This window comes from Spermophilus citellus (assembly GCF_964194105.1).
Source record: "Spermophilus citellus genome assembly, chromosome: 1".
In the NCBI taxonomy this organism is placed as follows: Eukaryota; Metazoa; Chordata; class Mammalia; order Rodentia; family Sciuridae; genus Spermophilus; species Spermophilus citellus.
Window position 1 is genome coordinate 53,815,900 of NC_138182.1, and position 25,294 is coordinate 53,841,193.

The 25,294-nt window shown below is 34.2% G+C and overlaps 1 protein-coding gene and 1 long non-coding RNA gene across 5 annotated transcripts in view; both read right to left on the reverse strand.

Annotated features, from left to right (window-relative positions):
- The window catches only part of LOC308654458, a 1,408,498-nt gene that overhangs the window by 390,028 nt on the left and 993,176 nt on the right, over positions 1 to 25,294 (reverse strand). The window lies entirely within an intron of this gene.
- DIAPH3 (diaphanous related formin 3) overlaps positions 1 to 25,294 on the reverse strand; it is a gene marked incomplete at its 3' end in the record, with an annotated part of 478,285 nt that overhangs the window by 251,844 nt on the left and 201,147 nt on the right. The gene's annotated exons all lie outside the window — the stretch shown is intronic.

Consider the following 25,294-nt stretch of genomic DNA (forward strand, 5'->3'; position numbering starts at 1 on the left):
TTTCAAAATCTTTCCTTTTACACTAAATTTTCCATTAAAAATTACAGTTCCATGGTACATGGTTATACATTACATCTTATTTCAGTTCATCTTCCATTATGTTCTAATGGGATTGATTTAAAATGTGACCTTTTAAAAAATAAAATTCCATATAAATTTTATACATTATTTCACCATTTAAAAAAACCTAGAATATGAAGTTCCAAATGTGTAAGAAATCAGAAGCACAAAAGATAATAAAAAACAGTTTTTTCTGTCCATAATGTATGTTAAATCAGTAAATACTAATAATTGCTTATTACACTTTTTGTTGGTACTTCTTAGGTTAAGTTTATCTCATGACAATATTTTTTTTAAATATTAACCACTTCAATTTTTTTCTGGTAGTCCTTTAACATGAATGTTATGAATTTTTTTAGGTTAATATTTATAGCAAATGGCCTTTTCTTAATGAGATTATACACTAACCTTGAGAGGATAAAGAAGAAAATATTTTATTAAATAAGCAAGTGTTCTTTATAACACTGAGAGAAAGCAACAAATTCAACTCAACAATAAAAAATAGTAAAAATAACTGACATAAAAAAATGAGCTCCTAACAATCTTCAATGGATTGAGTTTCAAAAGAGACATATATGAATCATTTACCTAATTGCTATTAATTGTCTTCCCTGCTTTCTAGATAATGAGATTCAAAGACACTAACAAAGTATATTCAAATTGTTTAAATTTTAGAAGCAGGAGAGCCCTAGAGAATGGAATTCAATCTCCTTATTCTATGGATGAAAAAATCTAAAACAGAACTTACATTACTCTCCAAAGGTCACAGACTATATTTGGCTGTTATTGACTAGATATGGACCATATAATAGGCTCAAGGGAGAGAAGAGAAATGCTTGGCCTTCTGAACACAACGCTTCGGAAAAAACTATAGTTCCAAAGAGAAAATCAAGAATTCAACCACCACTACCTCTCCAGTGGTGGATAACTTTAAATAAGGTCCAGTTATTCAGGTATACATTGGGAGCAGAATGATAAAGCTCAGAATTTGACAACAGGCCAATGGCCCAAAAAGAGAAAAATGGATTTCTAATAGTTATTTAACATTGTGGGTGGTTGTGATAATACAGTATGATTTCAAAGAAGATTTAAATAACTTAGGGGCAGAAGATATGGAATGCACAAGAAAAGTGTAGTGAAAGAAAAACAAAAAACATGGAATGAATTCTTTTTTTTTTAAGTTGGCGAAACATCCTTGGCAAAATAGGAAAGAAAATGCTTTAGTACTGAAAACCCTAATTGTATAAATCGCTGTAGTCATATCTGATCTGTCAAACCAAGTTTTAATATTTCTAGGCACACAAATAAAAGGCTATGTACTCAACTACATAGAAAATAATCAGGGGAAAAATAGGTTGTATTTGTGTTCAAATATTAATATATGTCTGCCATAAATAATCAGAGCTTTCTACTAGCAAAAAGAAGTCTGTTTGACAATCCAAGGCTAAGAATTATACAATATTTAGGAAGAGTGGCTGAAGCCACTAAATAAAATTTTGTGAAACTGATTATTTCAATCATAGCAATCATCAGAAATATCCAAATAAATGCATATTTCTCATTATGTGACATTCTATTTTAGTAGACAATGTCAAAAAATAAATAGTTAAAGGTCTTTTCTCTATAAATCGATTCCTACATGGAGAGAGAGAAGGATTTCAATCTATAACAAGTACTTAATTAAAGTGATCTCTAGATTTTTTGTTACCATTATTACATGCACAGAATTATTAAGGCATTCAGATTATATTGTATGAAAAACTAAAATATACATCTAAAAGTGAGAATGATTTCTATAATGTTTTTCCAAATAATCTGTTTCCCTATTATTTTATTTCTATAATAACAAATTGATCAAAATATTTTCCAAAAAAAGCCTACTTAACCTCCAAAGATATTCTCAATCACAGAAATTAGCATCTTTCTTTTAAAAGTATTACCCCATAAACTAAAAAGAAAAAAACATTGTTGAGTTCCCCTTTTGTGTAAACACACTACACCATATCCTAAGATTTAGACTTGCAGAAAACAATAGTTTAAGTCAAAAGTTTAAGATGAGTATCTTTCAAATCTATACATTAAATAATTTTAAAACATCCCTGAGAAAATTAAGGCTATTTATCTTACATATATTAGTGATAATTGTTCTAATTACAAATGAGACAAGCTTCAATCAAATGAATCTAAAGTCAGTAGGGGCAGAGGTAAGATTTGAGGATTGAGCTAAAAGCCCCACTAAAAATAAACTGAATCCAGTTCTCACATGACAGTTCTTACCCCTTCACAACTGTTCAGGAAAACATCCCTATATTCATTACATATCTTAAGAGTCTCCTCACCATAAGGAATCTTTCTATTACCTGCAGCCTGTGAATTGTTCATGAAGGATGACATTTCCCTACCATGGATTAATACATTTATTCATTAAAAGAATTATTTTCCACTTACTACTGTTTTGACCAATATAACTGTCTCCCATATATGTACTGATAAATATTTAAAAAGTGAAAATATATCTCTGCTAGAAGAAGTTACAAAGCAGAGTCCAAAAGTTAACACATGACACACTGATGCATATATAAATAAGAAAATGTCCTAATGGAGGGAAAAAAACAATTATAAAAAAAATTGAGAACTTAGGGTGCATTCTTAATTTAAAAGCAGTAATCCCTAATGAGGACACAAGTAATTCAGGATTACTAGCATGCTGTACATGGAAATACTTAATAAGCCAACTTATTAATATTTGTACAAACAGTGCTAAGCAACTTTGAGACTGAAAAAGTAACAATAAATTTATTAACTAAAAGATAAAAAGTACTCCCATATTAAACAATGAGCAGACCATCCCTGGTATATTAGATTGTGGGAAAAATATAGCACACAGTTTCACCAAAATGTACAAAGTGATTATTTCAAACAAGATAGAAGAAATTTGATGAAACATAAAAATAAGCATTATCCCAAAATACTAAAAGAATTTCACTGACAGTAAAATGGTCAGGCTTAATTGCAATAAACTTACTCCTATTCATTGACCACATCCTTTTTTTATTTAGTATTTGTGGAAACACCTAATCAGAGTGTGAATTGCCAATACAATTTCACAATAACATTTGTTTCCTGGTAGAAAAATGAAGATCTAGCACACTGCCCCTGCCATAAGAAACACAGACTTGTCTCTGCCCATGGGCTTAGCACTGACAAAGAAAAAGGAGAATAAATATCATCTCTAATCAGAAAGGAGAGGGAACTTGTACAATACCATGCAACTTTATTATCCAGTCTTTCTGATAGACAAAACCATACAAAATCTAAGGGACAGAATATCTAATAGGTCGCATGGGAGTTCATTTCCTCAGTTTCTCAATTACTGAATTTTTATTCTTCTGTGCTCTATGATGGTTCCTAGTAGTCTTTCACATCATTTTGGTGCCACTTAGCCTAGCTAACTGGAGCTCTATCTTTTGCCTGATATGTTCTCTAGATTGAACTATTTTGTGCTACTTTGTGTTCCCCCATCATCTGAACTAGAAATTATAAAAGAAAAAAAATCAAAGTTTCAATATTTGTGTATATACAATATCACTCCTTGTAGCTAGATTTTGTGTTATGTAGGATCCTACATAGCCATATATGTATGACTGCACCATTTAACTGCAATCTGAATGTTCCATATATACCTTACCACTAGAAGGAAGAGATTATAGAAGGACTTGCAGAGTTCATGTTAATGGGAAAATAATATTTTATTTAATGATCTTCAGATGCGAAAGAGAAAATGAAGAGTTAGTATTTAATGTGTACAAAGTGTCAGTTGGGAGAAATGAAAAAAATTCTAGAGATGGTGGGTGGTGATGGTTATAAAACAATGGAAATGTACTTAATGGCATAAAACTATGACTAACAATGTTACTTTGCTCTCTTGATCTGTAAATATATGTAGGAAGGAGGACAGTCAATATTTTGCTTTTCTAAATGTGGAGATAAAAATCTAAGTGACCACTAAAGTGAGATCATTTAGAACACACACATTCTTTCCTAAGAGCTGATCGAAGGCAAAGATGGTGCACATTCACTGCACAATATGCCTCACACATACACATTGGTTTGATTAGATACCATGGCAGAGAGAATGCTGCTGCATAATAACCCTTCCTCTCCAAATCTTCACCCCAGATTATCTCTCCAAATTGTATAAAAAATTTAATTTCTAAACAGTGTTTCAAAAATCAAATCACATTCCATTTTCTTAAATGCCCAGCTCTCAGATTTCCAGGAATATGGTAGCCCATGTCAACTGTTCTACCATGTCTATTTTCTATAAAAGATAGACTTTTTTCCAATTTGCACTCCCTTTATACCTCTCCATTCTAAAAGGACAGGACATGAATGCAGTCCTTTCACCTTTGTCTCTTTTCTTTCTAAAGAGTTAGTGGAGGTTTATAAAGAAAAAGAAAAAAAAAAAAAAGCCTGGCAGTTTCCTACACGGAAAAAGACACTCTTCAACTCCATATAGACAGTTCGCACATAGATGAAGTACAGAATAAGATCCCAAAAAAGAAATTTAAACTGGGCTTTGGTCTTAGAGCCACAGACAAGAGCAGTCTGTTTGACAAAATTAGGCAAAGCCAAGTTAACAATAAACTGGTCCTTGATCTTCCTTTGGGTGGGTCCCTATGTTGAATATCTCACTTAGCAATGTCACAGAGAAAAATGGAGAGCTAAACAAAGACAGGATTCAGAAATCCCATGTGAAATGGGAAGGGGGGAAACTTGTCATTAATGGAAATACGGTGGCTTAAAAACTAGAAAATCTGACCAGCGTGGTGATGTATACCCGTAACCCCAGCAACTTGGGGTTAGGGAGGCTGAGGCAGGAGGATTGTAAGTTTAAAACCAGTCTCAGCAACTCAGCAAGACATTTAGCAACTTAGTGGGACCTTATCTCTAAATAAAATATAAAAAAAGGCCAAGGATGTGGCTCCGTGGTTAAGCAGACCTGGGTTCAAAACTCAGTACAAAAAAAAAAAAAATAGAAAATCTCACTTTAAACTCAATTACTTCATGATTATGTTGGGCACAATGACACTTGAGCAGAGGAGCACTATAAATAAGAGCTGTAATCTAATCATTGGATTAATACATTTGATGGATAAAATTTGAAAGATCTATTTTATTGGGTGATAACTGTAGGCAGAGAAGTATGTCGCTGAGGGTAAGCCTTTGGAGTTTTTATTTTATCCCTGGCACCTCACGCTCTACTTCTCAGCAGCCATGAGGTAAGCAGCTTTCCTCCACCATGCCTTCTGTCATGATATTTGGCCTTATCTAGGGTGCAGAGAAACAGAGTCACTGACCATGAACTAAAACCTCTGAAACCATGAGCCTAAAATAAACTTGTTCCTCCCTAACTTGTTCTTGTCAAGCATTTTGGTCAACAGATGAAAAGCTGACTAATATACCATCCTCATGAAGAAGGATCTTTACTAAAACTGACATATCCCCAACTGTAAACTCCCTGACCTAATTAAAAACTATATCAAGTTTAAAACCTTCATAAAAATTTCAGATAGTTAAAGTTACTCTTCAATACCAACAAGACAATGTGGAACAGAAATGAAATACTAAACAAATACTAAACAAAACAACACCTTGGACATCCAGGAACACCTAGCTGCAACTCTCTGACATGTCAAAATTTTTAATCTTTAAAATGTTTTAATATATCATATTCAAGTTCTTAGGACTATTTTATTTCATGCTGGAAATAACAAATCTATATTTCATATGATCACTTGAATTTCTGAAAGCTTCATTTCTCCCCAGTTAAAATGAACAGAGGAATTTCATCTAATAAAAAAAATCTAATTCTATACTAAGAAAATTAAAGTATAGAGAGACATTAGGATTCTCAACTACCATTCATGTGCTTTGTCCACGCTGACCATTCAGAGCCTAGCCAGTCCATTAGCAGACACTGCAAATGTGATGACAAAGAACTGAATGGAATTAAGGGCAAAATGACTAAGATTCATTCTACTCTCAGAGAAAGTAGACTCAGATAATAATTGGAGATGATAACTGGAAAGAAATTGTTGTATTTTTCCCCTGAACTTTTTCCCATAGCCTTGTCATTTCAGGACCAAGAGCATTCATTTCCTCTAGGAAAGAGAGAAATATCTTAGAATAAGAGATCATTCCTCAGTGCCAAATAGAAAATTGGATTTTTCGTAATATCTATAGTGAGACAATAGTTCTGAAAGGTATGTGGTTCAATTGTAAGAGCTGTGTACTTAACAGGGAAAAAATATTAATGCTCTCACAAAATATTCCTAGCAGTGGCTAAGAAGAATGCAGGATATAAGGAAAAAAGCATCTCTGAGACAAAAAAGACACCAAAGTTAATCCTAAGCTAAGGGAGAACTTGCAAGAGACCACAGAGACAGAATCAAGATTTAGATGCCACTATACAGAGTGTTCTTCCTTCCTCCTCCCCTAGATACAAATGAGCTGGAGGATAGGTACCTGGGGAGTGACAGAACAAAGTGAGACTGGAAAGCCCAGAGGAAGAGTATTTTTACCCAATTTCCTCAATGCAAAGACTACATGTCTCCTTAACAACGCAGGCAACCTCTGAAGAATATGAATGGTGCATGGCACATTTAGATAGCAAGCGCTCCTGGGAGACCTTGTAGATTTATAAGCAGTAAAGGGGTGAGATGCAAGTGTAACAAGGGTCAGTGGACATATTTTCAGGAATATGTGCTACATCACAGATTTTTTTCAAATGTCTAAGAAATTAGATATAAATTCCCCTGCAACTCAACTGGGTCAGGGAATGGGGGAAGGAAATGGTACATTATTATGGGCAAATATTATATTTCAAATATAAGTAATAAGATGGTGGAACGCACTGTAAAGGAAAACCATTTCTTCCAAATATGTACACATAAATGCCCAGAGGGGATATAACAAACAAAACATGATTTGCACTGAACTATATAATACTTAAGCTCAAATATCAAATTTAAAATCTTAGCCCCATACTTAGCCCTCTTTGTTTAGTTACTGGAGTACTCATAATGATTTTTCAGCTTTCACAGGCCACTCTTTCTAAGCCTGAGGAAAATATGCAACTTTTCACTTTATCAATTACTCCATCCTCACACTTGAGTAAACATTCTCCAGGATAGCTATTACACAGATTTCCTTCATTACAAATGCATGTCCCTTTTGATCACAGACACCATTTGGAATAATTAACTATCAAATACATTGCTTTCTGAATAGAGTTTTTGGAGTTAATGGAACTCTGTGTGTATGATATACTTGATAAAAATGTCTTTCACTTTGGAAAGTTAAGGACATTTCTAAGCCATGATTGTTTTACAATAAACAACCTCAGCAACATAGTGAGATCCTGTCTCAAAAAATAAAAAGGGCTAGGGAATGTGGATCAGTGGTTAAGCACTCCTGGGTACAGTTTTTTAATCACGATATCATTCCAGCTAACTGTTCTATTATTCTGGACTTTGGAAAAGTACATTGATTTTTAAAAATTCATTGGAAAATAATTCTACCAGTACACAAGGAAAGTTACACAAATATTCCCTCAAGAAAATCAATAGTTACTGTTAACCTTTTAAAAGGCTACACAGATAAATGGGGTGGGAAGAAGGGGTACATATAGACACAAAAAGATATATATAAACAATTTAGTTTTTGTTTCATAATCAAATAAGCTAATACCATATTTGTTATTTTGTATTTTGCATATTTCCAAAAGCAATTAGCCCTGGATTAGCTATCCATGTCCATGTATATATAGATCAACAACATTCTTTTCAATAGCTTAATTGTATATTACAACATAATTTAGCTGTAACACTGTAGTGTGGCTATTTTACTTACTGATTAGTATTAGTTGTTTCTAAATCTTTACTATCAAAACTATTACAGCAAACATTCTTATATGAATATTTCCCCCAACCATATAAGCATTTATTGTATCTACTTTTAATCATACCTAAGTAATAGTCTCATTCCCTTGGGAGAAAAGAAACATGATCAGTTTACCACCATTTCCAAAGTTCCTCTTATATAATGAGTCTGAATACAATGGGCTTTTTTGTGTTTCTCAAAAGTTTTACTTTGCCCAGGCATGGTGGCACACACCTGTAATCCCAGCAGTTCAGGAGGCTGAGGCAGGAGGATCAGGAGTTCAAAGCCAGCCTTAGCAATTTAGTGAGACCATGTCTCAAAATAAAAAAAATAAAAATAAAAAGGGCTAGGGATATGGCTCCATGGTTAAGCATCCTTGAGTTCAATCCTTGGCACCAAAAAAAGTTTTACTCTTAATCATAATGAAGATCAGCAGTTTCAATGAATCCTGGTATGTTCAATGAGAAAAAAGCATTATTTTATAGATTTGTAAATAAGAGTCAGAGATCAGACCTCTAAAGCAACATAGTTACCAAGTGGAACATTCAAGACTAGAAAATCAGTTTCCTAATTCTAGGCTACTCTCACTGGATCACATCCCATACATTTCCTGGAGTAGAACAACAATGCAAGAACCATGCTAGAAAAACAGCAACTAGAACTATAGGAGTTCTTACTGTGGAGCTCCCCCCAAGGGCTCCCTTCCTGCCATGCAGAAAATCTTAAGCTCTTTCCTTCATTCACTTACTCAGTCATAAGACAGTGTTAGGGTCTCTAACAATGGATATAGAGAAATAAAGCATGTGGGCCTGTTCTTAAAATACTTCAAATGAAATTGGAACAATGAGGTAGAAAGAGAGAAAATTACACCATAATACTATCATTTAAGTAAAAGGAAAAGTATTACAGCAGCCAGGCATCTTTTTATGAAAAGGTTGGTAAATTTTTCAAAGGATTTATTTTGCCTCAATTCTTTGAGGCCAATCAAGGAAAAAGATCAGTGGAGAACTCTGAAGGTTCAAAGCAGCAAAAAATAACATCTCACTAGATGAATCAGAAAAGTCTTCACGGAGTAAGTGGTATTACATGTGTCCTTTGAAAGATGAATAGGGGACAAGATTAGAATATATTCCTTTTCTCTCTCCTTTATGAAGTCACTTTCTAATTATAAACAAACATTTGCATTTGTATACATCCATACATACAAAGAAGTCAATACAATTCTTAAAAGTCATATAGGGGTTGGGGATGTGGCTCAAGCAGTAGCGCGCTCGCCTGGCATGCATGCGGCCCGGGTTCGATCCTCAGCACCACATACCAACAAAGATGTTGTGTCCGCCGAGAACTAAAAAATAAATATTAAAAATTCTCTCTCTCACTCTCCTCTCTCTCTCTCTTAAAAAAAAAAAAAGTCATATAGGTATAGAAGAAAAGTTGAGTAAAAAATACATAAACTAAAAATTTTAGCAAGATCTTAAGGAATTTCCAGTCTGATTTGGTATAAGGCAACTAAAGGATAGAAAGTCTTGTTTAAAAAATAATAATAACAACAACCATCCCACATGCATTCCTCCTGAATCTGTAGGATGAAAGACAAACCAGTCCTCACAGGGAAGCAGAATTTTAATGATCCAATTTAGAGACAGAAATTGATTGATGGACTTGATTCCTACGGCCAACAATAACTCATGTACAGTGGGATTTTTGACACTTTTTTTAAAATATACATATTTATTAACACATAGTTGGAATTTTAAAAAAATCCTGTGTTTAAACTGGTTTCAATAAGCTTAGATGTGTGTTAGAAAACAGCTACAGTTTTTTGTACCTGCCTTTGAAGATGAGAGAGGGGAAAGTCTCTGGAAAAAACTTTCCCTTTGGCAATCAATCTTACCAGACTCATAACTGGCTACTAACTAGCCTTTAACACCATACTCCATCATGCAGGTCAGCAACACTATCATCATCATCTATGTTCCTGTGCCCTTAGCCAGTAGACGTTTCAGCAGTTTGACAAATCTTCCCCGGCCCATGCAATTCCTAAGACTGGATGGGACTTTTCCCTTCTCCCTGTTTTCAAAAATCACATATCCACCATTTAAAACAACTCAAATACTCCTTTGAAGTTTCTGCAAACAAGCCATTCCTTGAACCTCATCTCTTATAAGTATCTCCGTATAATATGCTCCAGCCATATTGAAATGCTGATGGATCTTAGATTCTTTTCAACTTGAGGATCCATGTACAAGTTATTTCATCTACTCAGAGTTCTTATCCTTCAGTTCCTTGGTTGGCTAATTCCTACTTTTCCTGTGAGCCTCCATTTAAACATCGTGATTTCAGAGGCCCTGGATACAAGCCTCTCCAAACTGGCACTCACCCTCACACCTTGTCCATTACTTAACATATTCAAAAACTATATTCATTTTTCTTTGCTTATTTATCTATCTTCTCTATCAGACTGAATACAACATAAAGATAAGAGGTATATGTGTTGTCTCAGCATGGAGTGTTAGGAGTTAGGACAGTGCTTTCATAGGAGAAACACCCTATATCATTGTTGCGAGAATGACTAGCTGGTCAGCTGGATGAATGATTTACCATGATTGGCTCAATAATCACGAATGACGCAATTCTGGGCTTAAGAATGATCAGTGGTGAGCCTTGATTTGTGTATCCAATTTCAGTTGCTGAGGACAAAAAAAGCCACAGTAGCACTAAGACTTAAACACTTAACACAATAGGGATTACAGAGCTCTGAGGAAAACAGTCCTTAAGCACAAAGTCACTGAGCTAGGGAATGAGAAGACCCTTATCAGCAGAGAATTATGGATGCAAGAAACGTCAGGAGGTACAGGTGAGGGTGGTAATGTGGCACAGGGGTAGAGCTTGCCTAGCACGTGCACTGCTAGAGCTTCCCAAGCACCATAAAAAGCAAAACAAAACAAAAATGAGGTTCAGATATAGAGGAGTATTTCTGTGTCCTTAAGAACAAAAGTATATTTATGAGCATTTTCTATAATAATTATGAATTAGAGAAAAATTTAAAACCAATACTTAAATTTAAAAACAAGCTTAACATATGAAAAATAAGTTTATGTGGAAAAAAATGAAAAATGATATTCTGTCTCTTACGTTAAGTAGGCAGTGAGTTACAGAACTGTTTCCATACAGCACATAAATAAGAAAATACCTTTCAATGTAAACAAATAATGTAAAATGTTTCTATTGGCATAGAATTTAAGTCTCTTCATGTATAGCTCTCAAGTTTTTCATCTATTAAATAAAACAATAGCTACAGATCCTAGCAACTTTACAATCCTATGATTATTTAACAAACATTCTCCTTTTGTACTTCTGTTACAAGATACAGTTATGTAGCACAAATTCCACTTTGTAGACCAAAATCAAATTCAATTTGGTGTGGGGGAAATGATGAGAAAAAAGCTTCACCAATATAACTTAATACTGTTCCATTCACTGTGACTTTTTCCAAAAAAAAAAAAAAAATAGTATTTGAAGTTTATGCTCAATTTAAAAAATTCCTAAAGAGTATATATACAGCTAATTTTATTTAACCTACAAATAAGCAACAAATGCTAAAGAAGGCACTAGGGTCATTATTTCAAATACAAGCAAACACATGAAGAGGCACATTGCTATTAAGAACTTGTCTGTGCTCATCTACCTAGACAGGTATTGTGTGTAATGTGTATGTGATCATACTTAAAATTGCATAATTATTCCAAAAACATAAGTACATACCTGTTAATGGTTCTTTTCTTTGTGTGTTTTCAACTATGCCACATTGCCAGCCATAATTTTAAAATAATGTGTAATACAAAAATGAGGGAATTTGAAAATCAGCTACAAGAGGAACAAAATTAAAGTATAAAATAAAACCAATGCTGAAGTGTTGTGCTATACCCAGGGGTCAATAACACTGCGTGTCTATTGTTCAGCTGAAGCACAAAATTTGCCTTTAGATACCATTTTAATGTTAAATCAAGAACTGTCAATCAGCACCATTTGTTTGTAATCCTTCATCAGAGCCCATTGCCGCAGTCTGAACATGCACAGGAAAGAATGTAGAGAGTATATCTGCAACCACTTAACCTTCATCAACCAACATTCATGCATGCTCATTAACATTTTTTTCATCCCACTTTCCAGCATGACACAGCTCATACCAGAATAATAACTCGCTGATAATTGTTCAAGACAACAGCTGGACAGGCAGAGTGCAGAGGTGAACACTCTCACAGATTATGGGGTACAGTAATGCATTACAATTAGTATAAAGAGTCATATGCTCATGTTCAATAGTTTTCAAAAGAAGTTAAGGAAATGTCATCAGCACAAACAGCAATCTCCTCAAATTTTAACTCTGCATGGCCCGTCATCTCAATCTTTAACACTTTACTATTCTGAAATAAACCAGTGATAACAATTGACCCTGGCTACTGTACTGTTTCATGAACAGTAATGATACTTTTGATGTACTACAGTCAGACACATACTAAGCTTCTGATGTAATTGAAAGATTATCATTGAATCCAGGAGAGATTCATATCTTTCTAATAAAAACTGTTTAGTATTACATCTCATAAAATTATTTCAAAAAACAGAATAGTATGTATAAAATGTCAATTCACAAAAATGAATAACATGGAAAAAATCAGAATGATAGCAATAAAGGAAAATCCTAGATAGAAGAGAACTTAGAATATCCAGTTTAAGTCCTTTTCATAGAAACTATGAAAGCCTCTCTACCCATCTGCCATATTGTAATATAAATAAAATGAAATTAATGTAATGATAATAGCAGTTGTCATTTATGCAGTACTGTGAATTAGGTACCATGTTAGGCACTCACTACATTGTCTCTTAATAATCCTATAAATAGCTATTAACCATCTTTTTCAGATGGAAAAATTAAAGCTAATTCGAAAAAGACTGAAGATAGACCACAAGTCCAAAAAAAAAAAGAAAAAAAATCGGAGACAAGATTCTAACCAGGTAGTATGATTCCAAAACTGATGTTTTTCACCTGGCTTCATTGATCATTTCTACATTATTTATATTTCCATTATTTTTTCCCAAAATTTTTGCTGTACAGGTCTTTGTAGAATTGACTTAATCCTAAAAGATCTTTACTACAAGATATGAAACTTGGGTCTGGGGCTGTGGTTCAGCAATAGTGTACTTGCCTGGCACGTGTGAGGCACTGGATTCAATTCTCAGCACCACATATAAATAAATAAAATAAAAAGGTTTATTAACAACTTAAAATTTAAAAAAAAAAGATGTGAAACTTACAATTCCATATTTTTCCACTCGTAATTCTTGATGCTCATAAAATCTCTAGTCATTGGACTTCTACCAAGTTTTCCTTTGACAGGCTCCTACCTTTATTGTTCCCACCAGTCAACTTAGGTTTTCTGATTTAATTCTTATTGTAGGTCTTATTATATTTTTCTCTGACCTGCTTATGGCTTTTTAAAAGAAGCAGAATTTTAACAAATTTAAAGATTTGATTGGCTTTTATAACAATTCATGAATCAGGTAGTATCTCATCAAAATTTAGAAAAAGTGATCCAATACACTAAGCAGACAGTGTTGACTTTATAGGTAGAAAAGCAGAAAAGAAAGTAGAAATAAGGACCAAAAAGTGGACTACCTATTTCAAAGTTATATATTTTTATAAGTAAATAGAATCCTTCCTTTTTATGCCAGATTAGGTTAACTGGGTCCCTTCTGACTGGCTGCTGGGAATCTCCTGGGGTTTTTTTGTTTGTTTGCTTGCTTGCTTGTTTGTTTGTAAAAACTGGATCCATTTCAAAGTCCAGTCAGATTATGTAGTACCCAGCATGAGTTCCTCCATTCCTCCAAACCCAGCATAGTTTGCTGGGGCCCAGTGCAGAAGTTCTTGTTGGCCATTGTTTAATGGCCTCCCCCAAATTTTATAACACAGTGCTTAGTCACAAAATTCTAGAAAGTAGATTACAAAAGTCCTTTTCTACAGTCTACTTTCAATTAGTGACCATCATTGAAGGAAATTACATAATGCACAATAGGTTCCACTATGATTTAATAATATAATTTGAAATAAAAGCTCAGCAATCCAGGGTTGGAAAACAAAAAAGCATGGCTGGCCAAGTGGCATCTACCACCTGTTTTTGTACAAGAACTATTATAGGAACACAGTCACAGTCATTGGTTTACATAGAATCTGTGGTTGCTTTTCACACAACAGCATGGTTAAATAGCTAACACAGATACCATATGGCCCACAAAGATTAAATATTTACTATTTGGCTTTGTATTAAAAAAAAAAAAAACAAAAAAAAAAACCTCTGACAACCTATGATATAGCCTAAAATGCAAATCCACAACAGTATCAAAAAAAAATCCACTTAACTTCACCCCAAATCTATAGACACCAGCTTAATTCCCTCTATAAACCTAAGTAATTCTAAGCTATTTTCTTTCCAAAAAATCTATCAGCTAATGCTTATCTACACCTACTTGATTTTACAAGTATCTCTTTTATTTACTGTTCTCCTACTGGAACTAACCTAGATGCAGGGCACTTCATAAACAATCCCCTGGATAATTACAACAGTCTCTTCATTGGTATTACTGCCTCTGGACTTCACTTCCTCCAGTAAAGAGCTGCCAAATAATGGAATAGCATGCTAAAACATAGGATATATTTTATATACTTTTCAAAATGTTTCAAAATTTGTGACAGAATGTAACTTAAAATATTAAATATATTCAACTTATACATGAGTGAATGCAGAAAATTTAAATGTTTAAATTTATTTTTTTTTTATTGGTTGTTCAAAACATTACAAAGCTCTTGACATAGCATATTTCTTACATAAGCTTTGAGTGAGTTATGAGCTCCCATTTTTACCCCCAACGCAGATTTCAAAATCATATCAGTTACATATCCCCATTTTTACAAAATGCCATATTAGTAACTGTTGTATTCTGCTACCTTTCCTATCCTATACTATCCCCCCTCCCCTCCCCTCCCCTCCCATCCTCTCTATCTACCCCATCCACTGTAATTTATTTCTCTCCTTATTTATTTTCCCATTCCCCTCACAGCCTCTTATATGTATTTTTGTATAACAATGCGGCTCTCCCTCCATTTCCATGTAATTCCCATTTTCTTTCCCTTTCCCTCCCCCTTCATGTCTCTGTTTATTGCTAGTCTTTTCTTCCTGCTCTTCCTCCCTTCTCTAATCTTAATTGCTCTCATTATATCAAAGAAGACATTTGGCATTTGTTTTTTAGGGATTGGCTAGCTTCACTAAGCATAATCTGCTCTAGTGCCATCCATTTCCCTGCGAATTCCATGATTTTGTCATTTTTTAGTGCTGCGTAATACTCCATGGTGTATAGATGCCACATTTTTTTAATCCATTCATCCATTGAAGGGCATCTGGGTTGTTTCCACAGTCTAGCTATTGTGAATTGTGCTGCTATGAACATTGATGTGGCAGTATCCCTGTAGTACGCTCCTTTTAGGTCTTCAGGGAATAGTCCGAGAAGGGCAATAGCAGGGTCAAATGGTGGTTCCATTCCCAGCTTTCCCAGGAATCTCCATACTGCTTTCCAAAGTGGCCGAACCAATTTGCAGTCCCACCAGCAATGTACAAGAGTACCCTTTATGCAAATCAAAACCACCCTAAGATACCATCTCACTCCAGTAAGATTGGCAGCCATTATGAAGTCAAACAACAATAAATGTTTAAATTTAGCAAATAAAGACGATGGCTCAAGAGGATGAGACAGGACCATCATGAGTTCAAAGCCAGTCTCAGCAAAAGCAAGGTGCTAAGCAACTCAGTGAGACCCAGAGTCTCTAAATAAAATACAAAATAGGGCTGGGGATGTGGCTCCATGGTCACGTGCCCCTGAGTTCAATCACCAGTTTAAAAAAAAAAAACCTCCCTAATATGAACAAAGTTTTCAGCAACACTGCCCCATCTTTCTCTCCACCCCCTGCAAACTGAACTCCATTACTGTTCTTTAATTCCTGAGCCCACAAAAATTTTCCCAAAGACCTAGTAGCATTTCAATATTCACATTGATTTCCCTCTAGTTGTTTGTTCCCTCACTGGTCATGTAACATGCTCACTAAAGCACACAGCCCTGAGTGAAGGGAAAGAAATAAAGGACAAAGACAAATATAACTCCTGCTCATGGAGAGCTTACACCCTGACAGGAAAGGAGGGCATTAATAAAATCTCACAGGAATAAGGATTTGATTAGAATCAAACCAGCGCTCTGAATGATAAAGGACACAGTGGGATGGAACTACAAAACTATCCTAATCTGGGAAGTCACAGAAATCATTTCCCAAAAGAATGATGACACTTAAGAAATGAAGTATGCATGGGGTCAACCAGTTAATGTGCTTCCTTCAGGAAGTCTGTTTCGATTACTCTAACCTAAACCTACAAATTTTAACATGTCAAAGAGCTGTTTTATAATCATTAAATGTAGTACTTATACAGTTAGTGAAGATGAATATTGTAAAACTAATTTGACAGCACAAAATATGCTACATAGTAAGTAGTCTGCATTGTACTTTGAATTTACTAGGATAACTGGGTTTTACATACAATCTATAAAATCTTTCTTTCACTCATTTTCTAAATTTTTGGTGGCAATTATTTGAGACTGAGTCAATCACAGCAGTGTAAATAGTTAAGTGAACTCATATAAGTTTAATTAAAGGCATCTTATTGTACATCACTATTAACATATATAATACTGTATAATACAGAGCAATTATTGACATAGCTACATTTCATGTAAAATTGCAGGCCTTTCAATTATACTTGTGAATCCTATACTACCATTCTCTCCAACATTTTAAAATTAAATATATTATATCCTGAGGTTTCCCTGCTTACTTCAATCTTTTGTTAGATCCTATAAGAGCTTAACATGCTAGATTTTCTTTGTTATGTACAGTCAAACCTTTATAAATGGAAACGTATCAATAAAACATTAAAGTGTTATTTTTTTAAGTTTAAAATCAACACATATCCAAAACAATAGAAAATAACAAGTGCTGTGAGAATGTTCAGAAATTACAACCATTACACATTCATTGGTGGGAATGTAAAAGACTCAGCAACTGTGAAAAAAAAAGTTTGGCAATGTTTCAAACAGAAAACATAAAATGACCATATGACACAACAATTCTGCTCCTAAGTATATACCAATGGAAACGAAAACAGGTACTCAAAATGCATATTCACACATACTCTCAAAAGTACTATAAACATTAGTCAAAGGGTAGAAATAGCCCAAGTACCTATCAATGGATGAATTGATAAACAGATAACAATATATACAAACGATGGAATATTATTCTGAGAGTAAAAGGAACATAGTCCTGAAATATGCTACAATATTATTCTCAAAAATGTTGCACTAAAAAAAAAAAAACACACACACACACAAAGGTACACATTTGTGTTTCCATTTATACAAAACATTCAGAAGAAGTAAATTCAGAGAAACAGAAAAAAGATTGGTGATTGCCAGGCCTGGGGGTAGGTAGAGTAGAATGAAATTGCTTAAAGAGCACAGGGTTTTATTTGGGACTAATGGAAATGTTTTGGAGCTGATTAGACATCATGAGACGTCACAACACCTTGAATGTACTAAATGCTACTGAATTGTTCACATTAAAATGGTTGGCTAATGTTGATTGATACAAATTTCACCTCAATTTTTAAAAAGTCAATATGCAAGAAAAGAGAAACTTTCGGGGGGCAGGGGGGACTATACAAATGTATTACAATACATTTGCTAACAGCCACTCTGATTTTGCAGCCATCAAGTCAAACTCCACCCAATAAAAATTGAATATAAGGCAAGAGCAGTAGTGCGCACCTGAAAACCCAGTGACTAAGGAGGCTGAGGCAGGGGAATTGCAAGTGCAAGGCAGCCTCAGACAGTTAGTGAGATCCTGTATAAAAATGAAAAATAAAAAAGGCTGGGGAATAAGTTCCCTGAACTCAATACACGGAACCAATACACAGAACCACACCCCCCAAAAAGGTTACTGAGAATTCTTCTTCCTCCTTACACAGATGTCTGCTACTACAATTGGGGGGGGGGGGGGGAATCACTTTAGCATCTAGATCCTGATCCTATCTGAAATTCAACTACCTTTATTATATTCTGAATTTTTTAACCTAATTTACAAAACAGCCTGCTATTTACCCAGAATGAAAATCATCAGTGGTAGAGTTAATTGGAATCTAGATCATTTAAGTACTTCTACTTTCCTTCCAAAATTCCCATTGGTTTAAAATGAAAAAAGCCAATTTGCTTGAGGAAGCTGAAATTATTACTTTTCTATTTTAAAGAAATGAAAAAAACATTCGTTTATTCAGCAAATATTAATTTGGTGCCACTGTATGTGTCAGGCATTCTTGGGCTTGGGATATATTTTGCTACCTGAAAATCCTTTTCCTCAGTTTAAATTCCAGTAGGGGTAGAAAGAAAAAGACAAGCATACTTATTAGGAAATAAGTACTGAACAATATGGTAGAAGGTGATAAGTGATACAGGAAGGAAGCAGGGGATAAGGAATTAGAACAAGGGAGAAATACATGGAAAAATGTGACTATACTAAATTGGAAATTACCTGTAGGAGCCTCACTGAGAAGGCAACATAACATCTGAATCAACAGTTGGAGGTGAGCAGCTTATCGAGCAGATATGTAGAAAACAAATATTACAGGCAGGAAGAAGGCCAAAATACCTGGCATATATAAGGTATGTTACAGAGGCTGAGCAGAATAGCTACAGTCAAGGAACTGAGGGAAAGATGGTATGAAATGAAATTAGACACCAAGAAGCAGGAGAAAGAAAAGTTTCAGCATTTTGTGGGCACTAAGCTAAACCATGTAAAGGTAGAAAAGATAATTAACATGGAAAGTGCAGGCAATGGCTGGTTGCAAAGTAGTCTCTCCAATGCCAAACCCAAGTCAGCCACTCCCAGTGCAAACTTTCCTAGAAGATAAACAATGGGTAGGAACTGAAAGTTAAAACAATCAGGCTGAGTGATGAAGAAACAATGTAGGAGCCCTGAAAAGCATAGCTAACACAGACCAATGTTACTGATGTACAGGTAGCATAGAGCAAGAACGCAGCTAGAAACGCAAGTTGGACTTGACTGCAGATGGATAAGAATGCTAGACTGTAGTCCTTCTTTTTAAATCCTTTAATATGTATGCATGCACGGGATATTATAAATGTGACACCTATAGGCCTAAGTCATTTGAAGATCACTGGATTATTATCGTAAAATGCGAAGGAATATGAGAATGGGAAAGATTTGGAAACAACATTTTTAGAAAGGTTTAAAAGGCAGTGGGTAATAAACAGCTACCATAGCTTTCAAAAGTCTAAAGAAGGGGCTGGAGTTGTAGCTTTGTGGTAGAGCACTTGCTGAGCATATGTGAGGTATTTGGTTCAATTCTCAGCACTGCATATAATAAATAAAATAAAGGTCTATCGACAACTGAAAAATAAAAAAAAAATAGAGTGTAAACGACCAAAATTAGACAAAACAGGAAATGTAACTGTTCTACATATGCAGTGAGAATAGCTGATACTGGGGTCATTTCCCTACTGATAGATAAAGGCCACCAGGATACTTCCTCCAATTTGCACTCATGTCTTACCCCTCCCTCTTTTCCTCCAGTGTCCCCAAAAGATAGAGAGAAAATGGACACAACTTATGAAATCAAATAGAAGTAAATTCTTGACTTTAAACTCCTAATGATGTGAACTTCAAAGCCAGATCTTTAACTTATTTGAGTTTCAGCCTGTTTACACTGAAATGGGTGAAAGTGTAAATGATACATTGCAAAGACCAAGCAAGCCCCAGGGCTTAGCAGGCACTCATTTTCCACCTTATTAATAAGTCAACTCCTTTCTTTCCCATCATTTGCTTCCAAGAGCTGCTCTGGACTTCTTAAAACCCTATTACAACCAGAAATAATGATAATTTTTGGTTTATTGGGGTTGAAGATTAAATTTCTTTATCAAGAACACATTCACAACTCAGACACACGTGAGGCAAGAGGATCACAACCTCAAAGCCACCCTCAGCCACAGAGGGAGGCCCTAAGCAACTTACCAAGGTCCTAAGCAATTTAGCAAGACTGTATTTCAAAAAATAAAATAAAAAAGGTCTGGAGATGTGGCCAAGTGCTCCTGGTTTCAATTTCTGGTGGAAAGGGTGGGGGGATACATTTTCAAAAACCTTTCTTGATAAAAACATACTTGAGGGCTGGGGCTGTAGCTCTAGCTCAGTGGCAGAGCACTTGCCTAGCATGTGTGAGGCACTGGGTTCGATCCTTAGCACCACATAAAAATAAATAAATGAAAAAAATAAAGGCAAGCTGCCCATCCTCAACTACAAAAAAAAAATTAAAGAAAAAGAAAAAAGATACCTGAGAGATTCACAAGTGGGCAGGTGGTTATCTGTCTTTTCTGCACTCAATTATCTCACTGAGTACAATGCTGTGATCAAATGAAAAAACAATCAGTGTCTATTCAATTTAAGACAACCTGGCTTATAGAACAATACTCTTTCATAGATACACAAATTTTTATAAATTTATATACTTGTATGCATATATGTATATATATATATATATACATGTACACAAATACATAGTAAGTTCTATTATAAAAGTATTGTTCCGAGGCTAAAGTGACAACAAACTGCAGTTTTCATTGCTATTGGTACTAAAAACATGAAATGAATATACGAATAACTGGCCAACTGAAAAGTTCATATTTATTTTTATACAGATAGATTAGATTCAAAATGAAGTAAAACAAAACTTGGCGAAGTAAAAAAATATTACTCACAAAAAGCATAAATTTAAAATAAATAAAATAAAAAAGCATGAAAGCTCTAAAAATGAATGCCCTTCATTTAAAAATAAACACAATTATCCTGTTGACTATTTCAACTCTCCTGGGTTGAATCTCATGCTACAAGAGCAGAGAGCAAAACTGTCCCACTGTGACCTGTGAAACCATGAAAAATAATTAGTTCTCTAATTGAAAAAGAAAAGAAGATTAAAAAAGGAAGAAGAGTCCTGCTTCAGGAAGAAGGAGTCTAAGGTAATATGATGATAGAAGAGTAGACTGGGAAATGACTAACAGCCAACAATTAAAATAAATTATTTATTTTGTGTGAAATGGGGTTGCATTCGACCTTTTGATAAATGTGATTCTTCCTTCAATGATGAAATTTTTTTCTAATTAAAATAAACTTTTAAACATTGTATTTTAAATTATCCATTGAAATATGCAATTATGATAACATTTTGCAAGTGGTAATGAAATTATATATTTATATCCATTTGTATTTGCTCATTAGGTTTGAGTAACATTTGGACTAGGAAAAAAGTCCCCCTGTTCCCAACATCCCCATCATAATATAAATATTAAGCAAATAAAAACATGCTATAAGACATCATAGGACAAGTGTAATGATATGTATTTTAAAATATTATTAAACTTTAAAATAAGGAAAATTACATTAACAGGCAATGTAGAAAATGTTATTGTCCACCAATTAATAACATATAAAATGACTGTTTCCTAACTAGTGCTAGTTTCTCTTTCATCCTTAAAATAAATAGTAACAAGTAAGAGTCACAAAAATCGTTATAAATGCCAATGGCATTTTACCCTAGGTTTTAAAGAGGATATTTCTAAGTTAAGAAGAATATAAAATATGCACAAACACAGAATAATCCCGCCATACACAACGAAATCAGTAGCATATATTACAAACTGGAAAATATACAGCCGACTATGATAACTAAATATAAGAATTGCACGTTAACTAAATATAAGAATAAAAGTGGGGGAACCCTTCCTGGAACTTATAAAGACACATAATCTAAAGATTTTTCTCTATAATTCAAGAAAGGTAACTTAGATATGGTAACAAAAACATGTTAATGTGATTGAAAATCATCCAAACCGCTATACATTTATTGAACAGAAAAAAAAAATGATTTAAAAAGTTGAGTCACAGTGCCTCAGGAGTCTAAGATGGCATATTTCTGCAAAAGGAATCCTAGGCTAAAAGAAAATGACACAATGTTAATGAAGTGATAATAACAGGACCAAGTAATTGTGAAACATGGCAATTTTATGGCATAGCTTGTCTTATCCTCTAAGTCCTCTGCTAAAGACACACAAGTCCTAATGCCTAGAGCCAGTGAATATTTTATCTTATATGGAAAAAGAAACTTTGCATGTGGAACTAACATTAAGGAGTCTGTGATGGGGAAGGCAGGCCTGATTATCCCAGTGGGCCAATTCAATCACCTGGTTACTAAAACTACCTTTCCAAAGTTACTAAGTCACAGGGTCAGAGAGGTCATTACTGAAACCAAGCAAGGGAGAGCCAACATGAGGACTTTCCCCACTATCATAATTCCTGGCTTCTTTGAAGACGCAGAATGGGAACCACAGCTGAGGAACATGGGTGACCTCTAAAAGTGGAAAAGGCAAGGGAGTACACTTTCCCTAGAGCCTCAAGACAAGAACACAACTATGCTGACACCTTGACTGTGATCTATGAGAACCATGAAGGACTTCAAAACTACAAAATGGGAATATAAATTTGTGGATTTTTTAAAGCTACTAAATCTATGACAGTTTGTTATAAAAGCAATAGAAAATAACACAGAGCCCCATTTGTGAACATGATTCCCTTTTTCTGTCAGATAAACAATGCCAAAATTAGAAGGAAAGCTAAGAAAATGAACAAGAAGACAACCCAGAGTACTGAGATGTCAAATTAATAAACTCTGGGACCACCAACCACAAGACTTCTGGGTTTTAATGCGTCCTTGCAGGCAAATCCCTCATAATTCACCAGAAAAAATTAACATATACAAGTACAACATGTAAAACTCCAAGACCATCTTCTACTGGTAGATTTGGGAGCTGTAAATTATAATCCAAGATGAATAAGCTTTCACATAAAGAGCTTTGTCCTCCTTTTTAGTTATTTTACAAGCTAGGAAGGAGGGAAATAGAAGTAGTAGAAATACTAACACTCATTCTTAACTATTAAGTAAAAACATTACTTGATGTATTTCCTTAATTTGTTTAGGAACATATGAAGTCTTTGATATGTCAAAAAGAGTACAATTACAACAATGTTATATATTTCCTCCAACTAATTTCTCTTAGCTTACATCACACAGTTAGAGGAGGTTTAAAAAAAAAAAAAAGCAATCTATTCCTGAAAAATTATCACTGCTCTGAACCTTCTGCCAGCACTCTATGAAACTAAAAAAATTAACAGTTATCACCCTTCCTGAAAACCCTGGGGAGAATTTAGCCTATAAGCTTTACTTGGCACTTCTATTTGCCTATCTACTAAAGGTTCCTAATGCCTTAATGCATCCCAGTTCCATAATTACATTAAGCCATCCATACCATCCTCACTAATCTCTGAAACTATAAATAAATGTTAAAATAATAATGAATTATTAAAAAGTACCAGTAAGGTTTTATAAAGGACTCAGTGAGCTTTTCAAAATTACTCTGAAGCCATCAGCTCAATGTTCTAGAATTAAATCACACCAAGAAAAGCAAAGCAAAAAATTACAGATTTAAATCTCATAAAACTACAAAAATCGCTAGGCCCCAAATCCATCAATGACTCATAAGCTGAAAGAAAAGAAAGCATTGAATAAGAAAACAAAGGGAGGGGGGCCTAATACATTTTTATATTCATTACTGATTTAACAAATCACTACCTTAAGAAACTTAATAAAGCATTCAATAAGATATCCACAAATGAAAGGAACAAGATGTACATGAGAATCTACTATTACCTTTTAAAATTAATGGAATGGACAAGTGTTACATTAAGCTTTGTCAGTGGCTCTTTAAAAAGGTCAGTTAGTAGAGCATTTGTGAGGTTCAGAAATCTTACTTGGAAGCAGAGTTATAGCTACAGGTCAAAAAAAAAATGTTATACTGGATACTGGCATAAAAACAAACAAAACAATGGAATAAAATTGGGAGCCTAGAAGTAAACTCACACATCTGCAGCCAACGGAATTTTTGACTGTGGTGTTAAGAAAGGTCTGGGGAAAAGAACAGTTTCTTCATTAAATGGTGTTTTGAAAATTGGGTATTCACTTGCAAAAGAATCAAATTAGATCCCTGTCTCTCACCAGTTTAAAAAAAAAATCAACTCTAAATGGATTAAACGATGAAATTACTAGAATAAAGCATAGGTGAAACACTTCAGGACACTGGAATAGACAAGGAGGTTTTGAAGAAGAATTCAAAAGTATAGAAAACAAAAACAAAGACAAATGGAATTATATCAAAGAAAAAACTCTCTGCAAGAGCTAAGGAAAAAATCATCAGAGTGAAGAAACAACCTCAAGAATGGGAGAAAATATGTACAAATGATACATCTAAAAGAGGTTTAATATATAGAATATAAGAAACTTCAAAACCTAGCAAATAACAAAAAAACTTCAAAAAATAATAAAAAAAATTACATAACTAATTTTACAATGGGCAATAGACTTAAACAGACATTTCTCAAAAGAAGACATACAAATGGCCAAAAAATACTTCACATCACTGATCGATACAAGTCAAAAGCACAATTAAGTATAATTCACTCTAATACAAATGGCTACTATCAAAAAGACAAAACATAAGTGCTGGCAGGACTGTGGAAAAAAAGTGAACCCATGCTCACTATTGGTAAGAATGTAAATTGGTATACCATTATATAAAACAGAATGGAGTGCCCTCAAAAAATTAAAAATAAAAACTGCCATATGATCCAGCATTCCTCACTGGGCATCTATTCAAAGGAAATGAAATTCATATACAGAGAAGAGATATCTGCATTGCCATGTTTACTGTAGCACTATTCACACTAAGAAAAGAAAAAAAACCTGAATGCTTATTAACTAATGAATCGATTAAAAGTGTGGTACATATACAATGGAATGCTACTCAGGCACAGAAAGAAAAAGAAATCCTGGCATTTGTACAACATGGATCGAACTGGAAATGATAATGTTAAGTGAAAATTAGGCACAAAAAGACAGGTAGCAAATAATTCTCACTCAGGCACAAAAAGACAGGTAGCAAATAATTCTCACTCTTTAAAAAACTTATCAACAAAAAAGTGTATTTCATAGATTTTTTTTTTTTAAGTAGAATG